The sequence below is a fragment of the Petaurus breviceps genome, unplaced genomic scaffold (genome assembly GCF_028583685.1).
Source record: "Petaurus breviceps papuanus isolate PSGF00001 unplaced genomic scaffold, PetGlider_PUasm1.0 110, whole genome shotgun sequence".
NCBI classification, from domain to species: domain Eukaryota; kingdom Metazoa; phylum Chordata; class Mammalia; order Diprotodontia; family Petauridae; genus Petaurus; species Petaurus breviceps.
Window position 1 is genome coordinate 3,637,316 of NW_027185597.1, and position 9,805 is coordinate 3,647,120.

At 36.3% G+C, this 9,805-nt stretch overlaps 1 protein-coding gene across 1 annotated transcript in view; it reads left to right on the forward strand.

The window, feature by feature from the left end:
- Positions 1-9,805, forward strand: part of LOC138156879 (contactin-associated protein-like 2) — a 2,167,135-nt gene that overhangs the window by 313,169 nt on the left and 1,844,161 nt on the right. The window lies entirely within an intron of this gene.

Consider the following 9,805-nt stretch of genomic DNA (forward strand, 5'->3'; position numbering starts at 1 on the left):
TGATGAGAGTAAGGTTCACTCATTCCCTCTTACCTCCTCCTTCCTCTTCTCCATTGTGAAAGCTTTTTCTTGACTCTTTCATGTGAGATAATTTACCCCCATTCAATTTCTCCCTTTCCCCTTCTCCCAATATCTTCCTCTCTCACCCCTTAATTTTATTTTTTTTGGATATCATCCCTTCATATTCAACACACTCTGTGACATCTCTCCCTCCAGCTAACCTAATACTGATAAAACTATTGAGTTTTACAAATCTTATCTTTCCATGTGGGTATAGAAAGATATGTATGTTGAAGAAAGTGAATAATTCTCTTGCATTTAAAGTATGTAAACAGTTCAACTTTATTAAATCCCCTATGATTTCTCTCCCATTTTCCTTTTCATGGCTCTCTTGATTCTTGGATTTGAAAGACAGATTTTCTATTGAGCTCTGGTCTTTTCATCAAGAATGCTTGAAAGTCCTCTCTTTCATTGAATGTCCATATTTTCCCCTGAATATTACACTCAGGTTTGCTGGGTAAGTGATTTTTGGTATTAATTCTTTGATATCTGCAATATCATATGCTAAGCCCTCTGATCCCTTAATGTAGAAGCTGTTAGATCATGTGTTATACTGATTGAGTTTCACAATACTCAAATTATTTCTTTCTGGCTGCTTGAAATATTTTCTTCTTGATCTGGGAATTGTGGAATTTGCATACAATATTCCTAGGAGTTTTCCTTTTGGGATCTCTTTCAGAAGGTCATCAGTGAATTCTTTAAATATTCATTTTAACCTGTGGTTCTAGAATATTGGGGAATTTTCCTTGTTGATTTCTTGAAATGATACTTAGGCTTTTTTTTAACATGGTTTTCTGGTAGTTCAGTAATTTTTAAATAATCTCTCGAACCTATTTTTTAGACCAGTTGTTTTTGAGATGATATATTTCACATTTTCTTCTATTTTTTAGTCTTTTGGTTTTGTTTTATAATTTCTTGATTTTTAATAAAGTCATTAGCTCCCATCTGCTCCATTCTAATTTTTAAGGAACTATTTTCCTCACTGAGCATTTGGACCTCCTTTTCCATTTGGCCAATTTTTTAAGGCATTCTTCTATTCATTGGCTATTTGTGATTTTAATATTTGGGTTAATCTATTTTTAAGGTGTTGTTTTTTCAATTTTTAAAAATCTCATCTATGCGGCTATTAACTCATTTTTCATGATTTTATTTCATCTCTCATTTCTTTCCAGTTTTTCCTCTACTTCTGTTAATTGCTTTTTAATGTTTATATTTAGTTTACAACATTCATTTCTACAAGATCTTTAGTTACAAATTTTCTCTCCATATTTCCCCCACCCACCACCCCAAAAGAGTGATCCCACTGAATACATTCTCCCCCAATCTGCTCTCTCCTATATCCTGCTCCACTCCTCCTCCACCTTTCCAATAGGGCAAGACAGATCTCCATACACCAGTGGCTGTATATCTTCTTTCCGAGTTGCATGTAAAAATAACAATGATAATTTTTGAACATTTCATTTAAAAATTTTGAATTTCAGATCTTTCCCTTCTTCCCTCATCACCCACCCTTACTGGGAAGATAAATAGTTAAATACAGGTTTTACATGTGTACTTACCCAAAATATTTCCATAGTGGATATTTTGTGGAAGATTGACTATATTTCCCTCCATCCTATCCCATTCCCTACTTGTTCTATTTTCTACTTTGACCCTGTCCCTTTTCAAAAGTGTGTGCTTCTAACTATCCTCCCCCCCACCAATCTCCCCTTCCTTCTATCATCCCCCTTCTGCTCCACCTTCTCTCCTACTTTCCTGTAGGGTAAGATACCCAATTTAGTGTGTATGTCATTCCCTCCTTAAGACCAATTCAATGAGAGTACAGTTGGCCCATTCCCTTTTGCCTTTCTGATCTTCCCCTCCATTGTAATAGTTTTCCCTTACCTCTTTTATATGAGATGATTTACCCTATTCTTTCTCTCCCTATCTCCTGTCATTATATTTCTCTCTCACCCCTTACTTTTATTTTTTTACAAAATATCATCCTTTCCTATTCAGTTGATCCTGTGCCCTCTGTCTATGTATAGCTGTATATATATATATATATATATATATATATATATATATATATATATACACATATACACATATATGTATATATATATACACTCATGTATTCATAAGCATATATGCCCTCCTATATAGACATTGTAATGCCATGCACAGAAGCTTTCCAGAAGAACTGCTATTGTGAATAGCTTTTTTTAAGGTTCTGATTAAGTGAGTGATCAGTATAGTGATCACTCTAGTTATCCCATAACAAAAGCAAAACATCCATGGAAAATCAAGGTACAACATAATTCAAAATACAGCATTCACCATATTACAACTTATCACAGAAAATCACAATATAATATTCACAACATAGACTCAAAGTAAAATAGTCACTCTTAAGTTAACTCAATCAGTCACTTATCAGTAGTATCAAAGTACACAGACAAAGTCTTCCACTCTTAGTGCAAAGTCTTGATTAATTCAATTAGTCACTTATCAGTATTCTCAAAATCTTCCACTCATGGGGAAAAGTCTTGATTAACTCAATCAATCACTTATCAGTAGTTTCAAAGTACAATATTCAAAGTACAATCAGTCACTTATTCAGCAAAGTCTTACTAAGTATCATACATAAAACCATCCACTCCTTAGGTCACTAGTAAACTATAATTCATTATTACCCAGTACCCAAGGAGAGGTCTTTTCATCTTGACTTAGGCCCTGTTCTCAGATTCCCTGGATCCCCTTCCATGGTCCCAGATTCTACCTGGATTCAACAGACTGTCACCTGGGTTCAATGGCAGACAGGTCCTAGTTCCCTGACCAACTCTCTAGGGAGGTCCTGCTCCACACTGGCATTCACAGGGTCTGGTCCATATCAGCCCCTTCACCATTTCTGCTCCGGGGAATTCAAGGCTCCACCAAGCCACAAACAAAGTCTTAGCATCCTGGTCATGCTTCAGTCACCTGGGTTCCTAGCTCCTGGCTCCTGGGATCCAGTTCAGAAGAAGCTCCACCACGACAAGTTTTCAGGACTCAGTTCTCCATTCTTCTGTAGCTGTTCTGCCACCATCTCAGTCTCAAGAAAATTCTTACTGTGCTTCTCTGGGGCTTTTCTTATATACACAGTATTACCTACTTCACTTTCTTCAGCCAACCCCTTCCTGTTACATGAGTAAACAGGAGAAAGGAGTTCATACCTTCTGTTCCCCCAATCAGAGGCTTGATCAGTTACTAAATATTAAGTACCTGCTACTTTTGCCAGCACAAAGGGATCTTCAAATTCAAAATTACATTACCATAACCAACATATATATTTGCATGTATACATATACATACATGCACACACACATATAGTTATATTCCCTTCAACTATGCTTATACTGAGAAAAGTTTCATAAATTACAATTATCATTTTTCCATGTAGGAATATAAATAGTTCAACTTTGATAAGTTCCTTATGATTTCTTTTCCCTGTTTCTCTTCTCATGCTTCTCTTTCTTCCCGTATTTGAATGTCAAATTTTCTATTTAACTGTTTTTTTCATCAAGAATGCTTGAAAGTTCTCTCTCTATGTCATTGAATGAACATATTTTCCCCTAAAGCATTTAACTCAGTTTTTCTGCGTAGGCGATTCTTGGTTTTAAACCTAGCTCCTTTGACCTCTGGTATATAGTATTCCAGGACCTTCAATGCCTTAATGTAGAAACTCCTACATATTTTGTTATCCTGATTTTGTTTCCATAACATTCAATTTTTTTCTTCTTGGCTGCTTGTAGTATTTTCTTCTTGATCTGGGAACTCCAGAACCTGGCTACAATATTCCAAGGAGTTTTCTTCTGGGGATCTTTTCCAAGAGGTAATCAGTGAATTCTTTCAATTTCTTTTTTGCCCTCTTGTTATAAAATATCAAAGCAATTTTCCATGAGAATTTCTTGAAGAATGATTGATAGGTTCTTTTTTTGATCATGGATTTCAGGTAGCCCAATAATTTGTAAATTGTCTCTCCTGGATCTATTTTCCAGGTCAGTGGTTTTTCCAATGAGATATTTCATATTGCCTTCTATTTTTTCATTTGTTTGGATCTGTTTAATAGCATTTTGATTTCTCATAAAGCCATTAACTTCTATTTGCTCCAGTCTAATTTTGAAGGAATTATTCTCTTCAGTGAGCTTTTGTGATTCTTTTTCCATCTGGCAAATTTGGCTTTTTAAGGCATTCTTCTTCTCATTGGCATTTTGAGCCTCTTTTGACATTTGGGTTATTCTGTTTTTAAGGTATTATTTTTTTTCAGTCAGGCTCTTGACTCTCTTTTCATAATTTTCTTGCATCATTCTCATTTCTCTTCCCAATTTTTCCTCCACTTCTCTTACTTGATTTTCAAAATCCTTCCTGAGCTCCTCAATGGCCTGTAACCAATTCATATTTTTCTTGGAATCTTTTGGTGCAGGAATTCTGACTTTGTTTTCTTCCTCCTGTTCCATGCTTTGATCTTTTTCTCCCCAAAAATGGAATCTAAATTTTTATTGCTCTGATTGCTTTGCTTCCTTTGCTTGCTCCTGTTGCCACTCAATTACTTGACTTTTGATGGTTTTGCCACAGTAGGACTCTGCTTCCAGAGAGGAGAGCTTTGTCCCAGATCACTGGGGTTTTTTCAGCTGCTGGAGTGATTACTTGGACACCCTCTCTACAAACAACACAAGCTCTGGCTCATTGGTCTCATACCCCAGGACTTCCACCCAAGAGAATAATCCAGATCCAAGCAGGTTAAAGTAAGAGCTATTATCCTCTAAATGGTCTCTTCTTCCTCCTAAGATCTGCAGTTGAGGAGCTCTGAAGTAGCCAGTGGAGGAAGCTGCATGGCTGCCATGCCTCTGCCACTTTTCTCTCTGGGGGCAGAGGCTGGAACTTGCTCTATCCGCCCCCCCCCCCCCAGTTCCAACAGAGTTCTAAACTGACCTATCACTTTGTAGTTGGCATTTATGGGTTTTAATTCTGGAAATTTCCACAGCTGTTGAACACTGTCCCAAAGTGTGCTCCAGCCACTACTGTTCAGGGCTGCCCTGGGGCTAAAACCATGAGCTCATGCAGGGCTGGGCTCAGCTGCCAGTGCTCTGCAATAGACCCTTCCTATCCACCTGCCAGGCTGCCTTCAGTTGGAGATTTGTTTCTCTCTGTCACTTTGTGGGTTTTTTAGCTCTAAAATTTGTTCAGAATTATATTTTATGGGTATTTAAGGTGGTTACAGGGGGAGCTCATGGAGTTTTCCTGATTCTACTATATCATCTTGGCTCTGCCCCTCTGTTAATTGATTTTCAAAATCCTTTTTGAGCTGCTCCATGGGTGCAAACAATTCATAATTTTTTCTTGGAGGCTTTGGATATAAGAGCTTTGACTTTGTCGTCTTCTAGTTTTATGTTTTAATCTTCCTTGTCACCAAAGTAAGATTCTACAGTCTGATCTCTTTTTCCAGTGTTTGATCATCTCCCCAGGCAATTACTTGACTTTTGAGCTCTTTGTTAAGGTGGTTGTCTTCTTCCACTTGGGTGGGGGAGGGAGTGGTACTGTCCCAAGCTTCCAAGTCCTTGTGTGGCTGCCTTCATAAATACCTCGATGGACCTGCAAATTCCCACTTCTTATAAGGTTACACGATCAAAGGAGAGGTGGTCACTCCTCTCCTGGGCTGCACTTCTGTTCTATGAGCAAATCCAAGCACTCTTATCTGCCCTGGAGCCGTGAGGAGGACTCCTTCTCCACTCTACTACAAGTTCTACCACACTAGCCCTCCGCCTCACCCTAGGACCCCCACTGTGACCCAGATCCAAGTAGGGCAAAGCAAGGGAATTCCACCTTAGCACTGGAAAGAGATATGTGCTATTACCATCTGATCATTCAGTCAGTTCTCCCACAATCTATGGACCTAGAACTCCAGAAACAACTGCCATTGATTCTGTATCTACTATGGGCTCTGCTGCCCTCTCTGCCCCCCCAGGGGTGGGGCCAGAGCTCCACTACTCTCTCACATAGGTCACACAGGATTTTTGCCTTTGACCTTCTAAGTTTTCCTCAGCATTTGGGAGTCAAGGAATCTGGAGACCACCATAGGTTCCAGTGAGTTTGTCCCCCAAGGCCTGCTCAGGCCCCATCTGTGTCAGCACATCCCACACTAGCCTGTGAATAGATGCTTCTTGTCCATCTTCCAGATTGTCTTGGGCTGGATATTTGTTTAACTCCATCATTCTGTGGGTTCTGCAGCTCCAGGATTTGTTTAGTCTCATTTTACAGATATTTGGCAGGGTTTGGCGGAGATTTCCAGCAAATACCTGGTTTTATTCTGCCATCTTGGCTCTGTCCCCTTCTAACATAATCTTAAAGAGCATACTTTCACATCTGGGAGCTGATGACACATTGGACTCTGATTTCAGAGGAGACTGTATTATTTACTGATGTAAATTTGTGCCTTTGTATGCTTATTTTACATTTACACTCTTTTATTCTTTGGACATAATGAAGAAAAAAGTTCAGGGCTATAACCATTCTGGAATATGTAAGGGCATTTCACTCTATAGAGATGTTCACTCTCTGTCATATGCAAGTTATTTACTTATAGTATATTTTGCTTTGCTTCATTTGTATTTGGAAAACTACAATGTAGTATTACTGCATGTTGTCCTGGAAATTCTTTACCAATATACTTATTAGTTTATGAATAAAAAACCCATGAAAAAAATTCAAGAGCCAGAATAGGAAGTTTATATTCTGGCATGAATTATCCCATTCAATAAGGGAGAGGACCCAAGGACAGACAGAGGACAAACAAATTTTCATCATAGACTCCTTGTACTGGAAGTACTCTTACAGGCCATATAGCCCAGTATCTTATCTAAATCTTAAGATCTTTCAATGTGATGCAGAAAGCAATTCTATAATCTAAAGGAAGATAATGCCTTCCAACTTAGGGAAATAGCCAAAAGTGCTGAATATGACACACTGTTTTAGTGGTGTTATTCAAGAACTATTGAAGAAGTGATATACTTTTAAGTATCTAGAAATTAAAAAGATTAAGGATAACTCACAATAGTTATAAATAAAGTTATTTTCTAGCATTGACTAAAGGATGCTAAAAGGGAAAGTATTAATTAAAGCCCACATTGTGGCATGTTTGAAATTTTTAAAAGTGTTTTTTACTAAAGGATTAATCTATTATAATAAATTTGAGAATGTTAAAATTGACCTTTGAAATAGAATTAGTGGTTTTTTTTTTTATAATGGGCATATGCTATATATAGATATTCCATATAGTAAATAATTATGAATAATGCATTCATTAATATGTTTTCAGTACAGAGAAAAATATTATTTTCTAAATATGCTTTATCTGCTGTTTCCACCTTAGATGGCAATTCTGTTTTATCAGAAGACTTTAGGAGTTAGTTATTTCCACAAATTCTTCATTAATTCTTCTCATGAGTTGAGGGGGAAGGAAAATTCCTCATGTTCTTGTATTTTATCTAGATGATATTTTTTCCCTTCAACTTAGGCTTTTAAGATTCTGTTTGAAGTACCGTTTCAAACAGTTTTGAGCACCCCACCCCTCACCTTCTATGCTCTTTTGTAATGGCTTGGAATTTCTCTTTCTTTTAACCAAAATATGCAGAAGATGGGACATCACTTTTTCTTTAATTTATGGAGGGATTCAAATACAATTTTTTAGCAAGCATAGTGCATGGTATATAAATAACACCAGTCAGGTTTTCAATAGAATAGGTTAAGAATGAATGTTAGATGGAATGTCATATTGTTAAAAAATTGATTTGGTGGTTAATATTTTATTGAAGGTTTTAAAAATGCTTTCATATTGTCCTGAGGCATCTCCAAGCAATTAAAACAAATGCTGTCTCAGAGTAGTTGCCTAGACTATTGGTGTAGTTTATGAAAATTGAATGCTTCAACACAGTAGGATTCTGATTTGCAATGGAACAATCAAAATCTCATCTTCCCAGATAGAGAAACTTTGGTTTATTTATTTCAGCCTATTAGGGTGGAAAAGATGATGATCTTTGTGGAACAATTGCCTGTCTGAAAATCTCTAATTTGGGGGCTGCAAATGAAGATACAAAATGAAACTCATGAATTTATTAAGGTCCCATATGAAGCTGGAATGAGGGTGAGAAGCTATCCTCACACCACCAATCACCTTTTCCTGAATCAGAATTACCTTTTTAAAAGCATACCAATTTGTTTGGGGGGGGGGGGTAGTAACAGCAGTTTTACCAGGGAACACAGTTTTTATGAAATCATGCTAAAGAACATTGCTTCATGTGAGAATATTAATAAAAATATCTCGTGACCATTTGTAAAAAAAATTGTCTTTCTATATAGGAGTTATATAAGTAAAGAAGGAAAGAAGCTCATATTTTATTGTATTTCTTTTAAAATATGAATTATATTTAAATTTCCCAAGGCCTTAAAGATATATAACATCTCTTAAGATAAATGCATGTGTTTATGCAACTTTTGAACCCTCAACATATAGTATTTTACTGATAGAAAAGTAGCGGCATTTTCTTGGAGAGAGGTGGCAATGTCAAATTTCATTACTGGTTTCTAATCTTTTTTTACCAAATTTAATTTCTTTATCTCACACAGGAAGAAGCTTATAACTGCTGAAAGTTTTTTGAAAACCTCATTTTTTTTAATCTGAATTACTCTCGCTGGTTAATACCTTGAATTATCTTCACATTCTGTGGATTTTTAGAAATTGTAGTGATAATTTTGAGGGAGTTTTCTTTCTGAAAGCATGGATTGGATATATAAAAGGGAAATCTATGGATTCATTAATTCATCACTTTATAAAAACATTGTTATGTTCTCATAATGCCCATAGCATGATGACCATGTGGTTGGGAAATTCTAATATTAAATAAGACACATGAATAATTACCCAGCAAGTAAAGCAGCATGTATTAACTTTCATATGTGCAGTCCAAACTAAATATAGTAGAAAACTAAAGGGGAAAAAAATTATCATTGTCAGCAGTTAAGAATAGAAAGTCTTTGGAGGAATAGGATTGAAAATGGTGGAGACGTAGATGACTTTGGAATGGAAATAGAAAGTTAGAGGGACCAAACAGGTGATGCTTCCTATGACTGGGCAGAGAATTCTGAAAAAAATACATTCAGACATAGAGATATAAAGAGGGTCCACACAACACATGACCATGATTTCCATGTAGTAAAATAGTATAGGTGTGGGTGGAATGGGGGACTGAAGTAGTATCATGTTCTACATGTTATCATTATACAGGATTCCACTGAACCACCAAAGTTGTCAGCAAGCAAAGTTACTTTATTTTCTTAAAAATAATGACCATATGTATTCTCTTGTCTACTAAGGATTTATAATAGGCCAATGGTATAGTAGTGTATAATGAACAGTACAGCCAAAAATACCACCTCTGCCTTGAAGTAGTTTATATTAATTGTTGAATAAGTGGAAATATTAAATAAGAAAAAAATAAAATATAAAGGTAAATATAAAATAAGGAGAATATAAAATATAAAGCAAGTGTTTCATCTTTGTCCTTGTAGTTAAAGCCACATCTATATTTTAGTTTAGTAGACTCACTAAAGATGGCTTTTATTACTTAGTTTTGTTTCTTTGGTTCAGCGCTATTACTTTATCTGCACAGGGAGACAGAGAGAGAAAGAGACAGACAGAGAGAGAGAGAGAGACAGAGAGACAGAGAGA